The sequence below is a fragment of the Chiroxiphia lanceolata genome, chromosome 2, assembly GCF_009829145.1.
Source record: "Chiroxiphia lanceolata isolate bChiLan1 chromosome 2, bChiLan1.pri, whole genome shotgun sequence".
In the NCBI taxonomy this organism is placed as follows: Eukaryota; Metazoa; Chordata; class Aves; order Passeriformes; family Pipridae; genus Chiroxiphia; species Chiroxiphia lanceolata.
In genome coordinates, this window is record NC_045638.1 from 106,224,883 (window position 1) to 106,236,250 (window position 11,368).

Sequence of the window (11,368 nt, forward strand, 5' to 3'; positions counted from 1 at the left end):
GGCTCCCTTCAGGTACTGGGAGGCCACAATTAGGTCACACCGAAGCCTTTTCTTTCCCAGGCTGAACAATCCCAATTCTCTCAGCCTTTCCTCACAGGAGAGGTGCTCCATCCCTCTGATCAAATCATTACCTTGTTCAGACAAAGTTTTCAATATAACACAAACTGTAGCAGAGACTCCTACCCAGAGCAGGAACCTCCTAGGAATTTGTATAGAGTTGCTCACTTCACCCAGCAAAACTACTTTCTTAGTGCAGTAATTGCCAAAAGAGAAAAATACAAGTTCACTTCTGTGACTAATGGCAACAGACACCAGTAGAAATTCCCAAGATGTCACTTTAATCTATTTGAAAAAGAGTTGGTTGACCAGTGGGCTTCTCTAAATAGCTTCCTAATGCAGGGCAAAATATGGTCATTGCAGTACATGTTGTATGTCATGTTCACTTTTGCTCAGGAACAGTGAATCTTTAAGTATTTTACATCAAGCCATCTCTATAGAAAAACAGAAATTCAAATCCACTACAGATACCCAAATGAAAACCTTTTAGGTAACCAACAGGAACAAAATGTGGATCTTTCATGACCAGGGCTACGCGGTAACCACAAATAATTTGGGAAAATGCTCTGGTATGCACAGTAGGGAGTTCCTGCAGCATGCCAGTAATTTTCAGTATCAATCAAAATACATAAAGCAACATGCAGAAATGCTGGAACAGCTTTCATGTAAAGTAATCCTGGAATGCAAAAGCAGTATAGTGCCTTTGCTGCCCACCTCTGCTATACTTTTCATCTCCCAGGAAAGCTGGTCATGCACTCATTCGCAATACAACCTTTCATGCTCATCAGAAGATTTCCTTTAAGCTCATAATTTTGAATCGCTTTTTGCTCCTAGTCAGCTTTACAAAATATCACTCAATTGATTTCACTATAAATATATAATAAATTAATATAAATGTGTGCACATACACACAATTTTTACTAAACAGGACTTTTGCTGCCTTGGATGACCTGCTAGGACATTTAGAGACATGCTGCCTGTGATTGATGTGTAAAACTGGAGCATATTTCTGAGATTAAATCAGCATGGAAGGTTAAAGGGTCATTTATCTTCTTCCACAAATTTATCATTGCTATTATGAAAACCTCATATTTGGATTTCATTATCCTTCGGTCCTATCTTGATTTTCTGCTACTCTTGCACCCTTAGAAAAGAGTTTAGGTATTCCTTATGAATTGCTATAAAAGTTCCATCTGAGTAGAATTTTTTTTTTTTCACTGAAAATGGAGTTACCAATAATCAGGGGGAAAAAAACCCACTTTTAGTGATACCACAGAATGCCATGTACTTAGGAATGCCTTCCTTTTTTCATTCTTGATTACCCTGTCCTCCTCCTTACCCTTTTTATGCTTCTAAAGTATAGATTAGATATTTAAAAAAATATTCTCAGGTTCATTCTTAAATCTCTATGTGAAATATGTGTGGATATATAGCTTCAGAACAAAACTAAAATATATTTGAAATTCTTCTGAGTACTATTTTTTGCTCAGTGTTCTGCATCCACATTATATCTCCTATTTAAACATGGTCTCCAAAAACTAAAGCAGAGATCAAGCATGATAATGCAGATACAGGAGAATTTCATTGCCGGGTTGTTTAAAGAAATATTATAATAGGATTTGGACCATCATTTGCCAGTTGTTGACTCAAACCCATCTCAGAAGGTAATTTCAATCATTGCAAGCTCCCATTTTTCTGATCCAGGCACAGAAAAGTTGCTGCTCTCAGCCCAGCCTTTAGCAGGTAGGTGTCCACATCATAAAATTTACATTGTATAATATATTATAACTTAAACTAGTTATTGATGTACTCAGAGTGTTTATGTACATTGATGAGGCACAGTAGGAAATGTACTTAAGTGATGCTCGTGCTGTACTCAGCTGAGTAATTTTAATAACAGCTCCTCATAGCAACAACTGGAAAAAACACAGAGTAAGAAAGAGAAAAGGATGATGACAACTTCAGGTTCAAGAGTCTATCAATGTAAGAATTTTCATAAATACCTGAACTGAAAAAATATTCCATAACCATTCTGACTCTTGGAATATTTATTATAAATTCTTATACCTTGAGGCTCTAAGAACAGGAGTAGCACAATAAAAGGACTTTGACCATCATATTTTGGAATAAGAAACGTGCTCTAGTTTGAAAGAAGAGAGCAAAAAAGTTAAACAGCTTGTTCCAGGTGGATAGAGGCAGGTTGGTGTTCCCATCCCTCATCCTCTCTCAAACACCATTCACTCTTCAGCATTAAACTTTTGGTAGTCAGCACCTGACAAAACGCAAATGCAGACAGGTAGAGATTTGATAAACTTCAAATAAGAAAAAGAAAAAGAGAAAATTGAACTGATCAAGACATCACAGTGGCTGCTGACCTTCCTCCTCATCTGTAAAACAGATGCACGGATGGAGCAAAAAAAGCATATCAGCATTCTGAGGAGGATACAATCATTTTCCAGACAGAACATTCTTGGAAATAAGAATTTATAAAATTTTAAATCAGTTACTACAGTGAATACATAGAGAAGTATATCCACAGATCCTACAAAGAATAACATTTTTTTAAAAAATCCAACATACAAAAAAGGCAAGCTAAATATTTAGTACAGAACTTGATGATTCATAAATTACAATGAGCTTGGAATGAAATCTTGAATTTTACTGTTTCCTCTCTTCCATCTAAATAATTACTTTGGAAAAATCACAGGAAGGTAGAAAAAGGCTGTATTACAGACAAGTTTAACCAGCTAGTCCTTTAAATCCACCTCATTCAGTTACTAATTAGTTGTAAACATTATCTTTATTATCAGCATAAAATCTTACCTTGGGGAAGCTCAAGCCCTCTCTTTTTTTGTCTTCAATAGCATAACACAATAAAACTGTGAGCTCCAACAGCATGGCACTGTGCAGGAACCACACATAATGGGAATTCCCTGCCAAGAGCAAACCAGGAACTTTTTCAGACATCTCAGATGGTTTTCTTCCAGATGTAAACCATGTTTTACAGTAAAAATATTGCAAGTACTGCTCATGGAAATGAGATAATGATTTCTATTTCTCATTACGCTATAACAACTTTTTTTTTTTTTCTTTTCCGACAGTGACTTTTTCTTGTTTAATTTACTGATGTGTGTAAAAATTGCCCTTTTTTTTCTGATTATTCCCTTCATCTCCTCTACACAGATAGCCACTTAAAAACCCTCACTATACTAGGTATTGAGTCAAGTTTTCAATTCTTTATTAGTCACAAAGGATGCAGGTATGACTTTCTTTGGTTCTATGCCTTTTCAGTCTCCCTTTTGTGAAACAACAAAAAACTCTATTAAAATATGGATTTCAACATTTTCAATACCGTCTGTGGACTTTCTCATTTGTCAGTCCTAAATCTCCCAGTTCACCTCTTTTTTATTTTTTTTCCAAGCCAATTGCATTTTGCTTCATTAGTTATGTCTGTCCAGAATTCTTTGCTAACTACATTCTTGATCCATCATCTTTACACTTTTAAGCATTGGATAACAAATAACTTTTTAAGTTCAGATACAAGAATTTGTTTTGAATTTTAAAGAGCTATTAATTTTCTACTTTCAAAGAAAAGTACATTCATTTCTCCAGAAAGGTTATTCTTCTTTCCCAATAAAGCTAAGGAGTGCCATTAACAAGACCACAAAACTGCCCGTTGAATAGAAGTTTGATTTGTTTCCTCACTCACTCTCACTCTTCATATTTGATGATGCATGCTTTTGACTTCTCAACTGTATTTAATTCCTCCTCATTAATTACACACTTGTCTCTTATCCCTCTTTGCAAAGATCAATTATTGATCTGCATTAATGTAACTGATGTATCTCTCCCCCATCTATTAGCCATGTGTTTTCAAGCATGTAATTTAACTGAATTCTTTCCTCCTGTTACAGTTTCTCTGTCATCCATTTCTGACAAACACTGTACTTGCTTTTATTCCTGTTCTTTGTGCTTCATTTTATCAAAAAAACCCCAAACCAACTGAACTCTGTGCTCATTTTATAATAGTCATTGCTATTAACTGTAGTAAAAATAACTTAATCACCACAGGTTTTTTCTTGTTCTGAGAAAATGCGAACTATCGCTCAAGAAACATATTAAACATTTACAAAAAGTAACAGATTTGTAGGCTGGCACTGAACAGATCCAAACATGTAAAAATTGTAACTATACACTAAGGTTCTATGGCTCTATACTTCACATGGGATGTCTGGGTAGCAAAGTATTTCTCATAGCATCCTCCTCGAAATCCAAGCTGTACTATTTCTAATAGAATCAACTGCTCTGCTCCAAGGGCCTGAATATTTAACACCAGTATCCACATACCCTCTGAATCACACTGCAACTGAACAAACCTATAACTTGGCCCAGGTATCCTAAAGATCAAACTCCCATTGTGAGCGCCAGCAGGCCTTGCACAATCTCGCCCATGACATGGAAGTCACTGCTCTGGCAGGAACCAAAAATGGTGAGGGATAAGTATACCAGTCACATCCTCTTTCTCTCACCAAAAATATGCCTCTTCACTACCACATGGGTTATGAGAAGTTTCTTAAGGCAAGTACAGTTGCATTGTGACCCAATAGCTCATTGAATTTTTTAACCTGACTTCTGTATATCTTTGTCTAAAAGGCCTGGACAACTACGAAGATAGACATAACTTGCGGTTTCTTCTCTTGAACTAGCTCGGCCTTAATCATTAAATAGATATAAAACACCTTCATATAATTTCAGTATGTGACAAATCAGGTGATATTCCTAAGAAAGTTTGCTAGTTATGAAACAAGAATGTGAAAGACTTACTGTGCCTCTGAGTAATCTGTTCCAATGGTTGCTTGCCCTCACTTCCAGCAGTTTTCACCGTCTTTCCGGTTTGGACTTTGCTGACTTCAACTTCCAGCTGCTGGATCTTGTTAGTCTTTGTTTGGCAGATTAGAGAGACCACTATTATCAACTAATAGCACCATACCCTCCACAGTCAATTCCTCCTTTGCAAGCAGTAATTCAACATAATTTTTATATGCAGATTAATAACTCAGTGAGAAAGGCAGACAGGAATACACTCAGTACATTCAAGTTGTGTCAATCTTTTTCACAATAATACTGAATTAATAGCTATGTTATTATTTAGATTATTAGCTCATAAATTGCAATCTATTCATATCCCACAGCTAAGCAGCATGTAAAAACTCCAGGTGGCAAAAAATCTGTATTTTTTCCAATTAAAATACATAAATATGCCCAAAAGCTGTAAGAGTACTAAAGTACAGGGCTCCCCTTTCAATGGCTCACTGATTAGTCAAATTATTCTCAGGTACTTTTTTATCTCTCTAGGAATCCTCATTTTATATGTTCCAGTGAACAAGTCTCAATTTTTACAGTACAGTTTCCCTGAATTTAGTCTATATTTTCTGTTCAGAAATTTTCCTTTTAGTAATCAGCATATGAAGGTGACCAGAGCCCAGTTACATAGCAAAGCAAGTTAAAATCCATTAGTACTTCTTGCTCTGTACCAAACTTTGGTGTTTACTCTTCACACGTTTCAGTTCAGTAAAATGAATGAGTGGTACATAAACAAATTGCCTTAGACATTTAAAATTTAAATGGAGTTACCAGTTGTAATGACCACATTTGGAATATATTTACTTAGTTTTCTTTCAAAAATACATCATAGTAGAGGTTGCCAAATCTGGTGGGCTTCACTCTTACCACAGCTGGGATGATACAGGGATGCAGTGGTTCCAGGTTTCCAGAGCAAGTAGTGAGGCTGCCCACGTGTTCCCAGACAGACACACATTATAATACATATTTACACATGTATTTATGTGCATACATGGCCAGCCACATGGAGTAGCATAGGCAGAACGGTGCCTTGACCAGTATCCATGAAAGGCACAGGGCTCTCACCAGCAGGAATAGCACAGATCCCCTAAGCCTTCATCGCTGTGGTGGATCCACCACTGGGACAGACACACATATACGTTGGCTGTCTTTCCATTAGCTGGCTACAGACACCTGGTCTGGTCAGTCCCTGGCTCCCAGGCCAATGGGAGCTGCTCCTCCAGCAGCTGACACCTCAAGCCCCTGGAGCTGGTACTCACTGCAGTTGCTGCACTCAGACTTCTTACCCTAGTTGAGGATTGGTCTAACTTGCAGCTTGCTGGAATTAAACTATACCTAGAACAGAGGTTGTACAACCCACATGGAGGATGGTCAGAAACAGGATTTAAGAACAACACAGGATAGAGTATGATAGTCAAGGTCAGTCAGGTAAGTGTATTAACCAGCAACCTGTATAAACTCAACTAGCCTCTTTTACCCCACTCACATCTCTACTTCCCCCACACTCGTTCAAGGTGGACCCACTGGTCCACTTTGATTCCTACCTCACCTTCAGTCCATATTGAAGTTTCACAGCCCACCCTTAAAACATTGCATGTTTTACACAATCCCTGAATTCTCTTCAGCTTGCAAGTTTTGTGCCCCTGAGAGACAGTTTTGCCTTTATAGCTTTTCAGGGATTCTCCTCCTCGACTCACCTCCAAGCATTTCACATCAACTGCAATGGTCTAAATCATTTGCTTTTGAAAGTTTTATTGAGGAGCAATTTCAGCATGCTCCTTTCAGTTTTCACTGATTATTCTAAGGTATCCCAACCTGTCACTGCTCCTCTGATCTTTACTGGGGTTTTGTCCTTATTGCGATTAGCCAGAATACCTAACACAACATTTATGCTAATACAGAAACATGTTGCTCAATTCCTTGCAACCACATGATCACCATGACTGTATTTCAGTGGTATCATATAATGGTACTATTAGCTCTACATCAAATCAAGTTTTCTGTCACAAAAACAAACCCTTTTGATCCGTTTAAACAGAGTTGATAAACCATTGGGAAATATGATGGTTTATTATTTGATTTGGGAGGGAAAATATAACCCACAAAAATATTAGGCACTGAGTTACATCCTCCGTGTATCTCTGTTCTGGGTGCGTTACAGTTCCAGATGCCTACAATAACGCCTGATCACAGAAAACAGGCTTCATCTACACTGGAACAGTGGGAGCTGTCAGGAGAAATCTGTCATTCCTGCTGGATCAAACAATCTCAGAGAGGTGAGGCTGCTGCTGTTCCATGTTCCCAGTAGGTCCAGCCAGTAGGGAGGCTAGAGAAGCACTCCCAGCAGGTACACATACAAAAGCACAAACATGCAATACACACACAGCTGCCTGCACAGGTCACAGACAGAGCACTTGCACAAACACAGCACCAGCACCCCCATTCTGCTCCCTGTGGCTGGACAGGATGGAGAACGACTAGTGAAAATGTCATTCCCATGTACAAGGGGGATCCCTCCAGCAGCTGGACTCAGAAATTCAGTGTGCCCAGGGCTGGCCCCTGGGACCCAAGCTCTGCAGTTGTTGGCATCTGGACATACCTGAGACTAGGCTGGGGGGGGCTCTGAGCACCCTGGTCTACTTGAAGGTGGCCCTGCCCATCCACGGCAGAGGGTTTGGAACCAGATGATCTTTAAGGTCCCTCCCAACCCAGGTCATTCTATGATTCTAACCTCTGAGCCCCAGGAGCTGCAGCCCTACTCCAGTTGCTGGCATAGACTATCACCCACACATGGATACGGGTCAGGATTTTCCAGGTCCCAGTATCTAATCTCCCCCATGCCCCTAGAAGGCACCCAGGTGTTCACACCCAAAGTCAGCCCAAAAGATCTGTTCACTATCTTGCTCCTGGGCCATTTCTGCTCACCAACCCATCTGATTTGATCTTCACTATTGCTCACACACATGCTCACAGACTTACACTCACTCCAGTCTCTGGCAACATGGACACAGACCCTCTGCCCCATGGTCTGACTCCAGTTGCTGCACACAGATCCTCCTGCACACAAAGAGAGAGCTGCTGCCTTGGGAAGAGCTGGGGAAAAATTTAATAAGGAGGACAGAGAGGTGATCAGGTGCAGGGCAACATCTGGCAAGAGTACTGACCACACTATTTACAACATGCGATGATCTCTTCTAATTCCTTATCCCTCCTTTGTTTTCCCACCCCGTTCCTCTCTAAATCACCTGAACACCTCCCTTTTCCTACCACTGATTCCTGCCTAAACACCCTGTAAATCCTATGTGGTCTCAAACTGCTTTTCCCTTGCATTCTGCAATGTATTCTACCCCTAAGAAGCAACTCCTCTCAGCTTGAAAGGTGATTTGCAAAGCTGCTCCCCATGACACATTGTGATGGGTTTCATGCCTGGACATTGAGGCTGAAGGATCAGCTGAGATACACTGTTAGGGGTCTGGATAAGGTAATTGTTCCTCAGAAGTCCAAGGTTTGGGTTCCCACCTGTCCTTGTGCATTCCTGTGCTCCTCTGGACTTGTGCAGACAGGTCGTGGATGGGCTGGTGGTCCCTGAGATGGCCTGGGAGCAGCCCAGCAGGTCATTACTTGGGCTTCAGCTCTTGCTGCTGTCTTTCTGAGCTCCTTTATGGGTGTGGAGATGCACCTCATTACTTAATTGAACAGTAAGTTGAGAAATAATGTGTCAGCACAAAAGGTATGGAACAGCACCAGACAACCAGGCAGAGAGACAGGTGAGAAAAGAGAACACTGGGAGAGCAGCAGGAAAAAAAATTTAAAAAGCACAACTGCTTATGAACATGTTGGAAGTCAGCTGGAAGAACAGAATGCCCTAACAACAGTTATCCCAAGGAGTAACTCGAAAGACCAGGAATAACCATGCATAAAAAAGATGAGCCCTTGTGTCCAGCTGGATGTCAACAGGAGCAGATTAGCACTAAGATTTCCCTCACTGCTCCCTGCCCCTCCCACGCCTGCTGCTCAGAGCCATCTCTGCAGTGATCACCACAGAGCCAGCAGAAAACAAACCTGATGCGCTTGCACTTGGACTCATCACTGAGCTGACTTCTTACAGCAGTGAACTTCCAGACTGCTGTACTTGACCACAGCAGTGAACCTCTGCAGAATTTATACTGTCTCAGTGCTTAGCTGCTGCTGGGGTGATAACATCATGGGCAGCCCACCTCTTCCTACATGTATGAGGTACTTCTTTAGGCATGTAGAAAAAAAAAATCTCCATTAACAGGCCACTTAAGCTAATAAACCTGTGATTTTTTTTTCCAGTGACGCATCACGAAACGCACTAAGACAATTAACTCACTGATTCAATCCTTAACCAAATACAGTAACACCAACCCAGCCAAGACCCTGCTTCAGTAAAGAGTGATTATGCACATAATTCTCCCAGCACCTGACTGGGCTAAGACTGATGTGAACACAATGGTTACAGGAAAATGAAGAAAAGATTTCCAGAATATTCACATCCCAAAGCTTGCTTCACGTGACAACTAGAGCTGTCAGATAGACTTTATAAAAACCCCTCATCATCTGTTCTAAAAGGAAGGTTTACTTTCTGATGGGTTAATTAATTAGTGGCAACAAGGAACCTTTCATGGATCACAGAAACATTATTAACAGTAATAAATTGCACCTTCCCTGAAGCAACACAAAATCAATGACTTTACAAGAAATTGTTAAAACAATGGTGATGCTTTAAGAAAAGTGCTCATTTGAAATGTATGAAGGTTGTGATGTAAGGGCTGTTATAGTTTCATACTATTTATGATTTAGAGATATTTGATGTTACTGAGTTAGATCTAATGTATTATTAGATATATGTGAGATATATAATACAAAGAAACTTATTTTTGCTGAGAGGTGGGAGAAGGAAAGAGTTTTACACAAATTGTAAAATTTCTTCTTGCAGGAAAAAGTCCCCACAAACTATAACCGTAATCTGTTGAAAGAAAAATAGTTATACTGATCCTCCAAGGAAGGTGTACCTCAAATTTACTGAATTGTCATAGGAATTTCACTGACATAAGAAAGTATTTCAAGAGTAACCACTGTCATGACAAATTTCACCCTGCTTATTGATCTTCCACTATAATTTTAAGAAGGTTCTTCTCTCTCATCCATACCAATAGAACTTTCCCACAGCCACCTAGAAAAATGTATCAAAACTGAGCCTCACTTCAGTATAAATTAACACTGACCTATATGAGATAACTATTTTTGTTACACTGTTCACTAAGGATTTCACTGATTACTTTGAAAAAGGGAGAAATTTTAACTTGGGTTTGTGTGTTGGTTTTTCGGTTTGTTTGTTTTTTTTTTCCCCCCTCACTTTTTAAAAATTAAGAAATTCTTTTGAAAAATGTAGCCAGGTCACTACCTAAAGTTAACCCTTGCTCTTTGTTCTTCTTGAGAATAAAGAATAAAGAGCTAATTGTCCTTAGCTCTGTCCTCCTGTTATTTCTTCCCACTAACTTATATTTCATTCTTGACAGTAATTATGGATAAATAAAATCTACTGCTGATAATTAAACATATGCATCCCTTTAAAGACTAAGACAGAGGTCACAACAATTGTCAATAGCTACACAAACATGATTAGTATTAATTTAGCCTTAAGTGCTAAAGCATCACTTAACATGTAAACTGAAGCAGACTTTACAGATAAATTAACCAGTAGGAGATTTACCCTTTGGTGTTGCATAAATAGAAAGAGGAAATTCCTGCCGTGGCACCCTCTAGAAAACTATTATTTTTGTAGAGAATTAGTTATAGAGCAGCCAAAGAATTTGTCTTTGATATTTAAAGATGATACAAATTATAAGAAATACAAATGAATGACAAACAAATGGAGACAGCATGCTACCTAAAAAAAAACAAAGTATATGCCTAGAAAACAATTTACTAAGTTTAAATTAATAATTATAGTGCTTTAGACACTGTCCTGGAAAGGAAAACAATAAAGCAGGATACCATAATGTGTGGATAACATAAAGAACCACCATAAAACAACCAGGTCAGGACACATTAAAAGGTTATTATCTGTCATTACTATGATCAATAAAAATACATTTCCCACACTGACCATTAGGTTAAATAGGAGTTAGATGAAATTCGATTAATTACTGCTATGTTTTAGAAGCAAGTATGGCTGGGCAGATTTTAATCTATCCCAGAAAAAATAAAATTTGATTAAGAAGAAATTAGTACAAAAATTTAATCCTTTACTAGGAGCGATAATAAATTTACATAAAGGCAAAATTAATGATTTTTTTTTTCAGAATATCTTTTTGGCTTAATAAAACAAGGTGACTAACGAATGGTGTGAGATATCATCTTGGGTAATGTTTTCTCAAAAGAGTCCCCAAACATATCTTTTTCCCATTTATGCAATTTATGT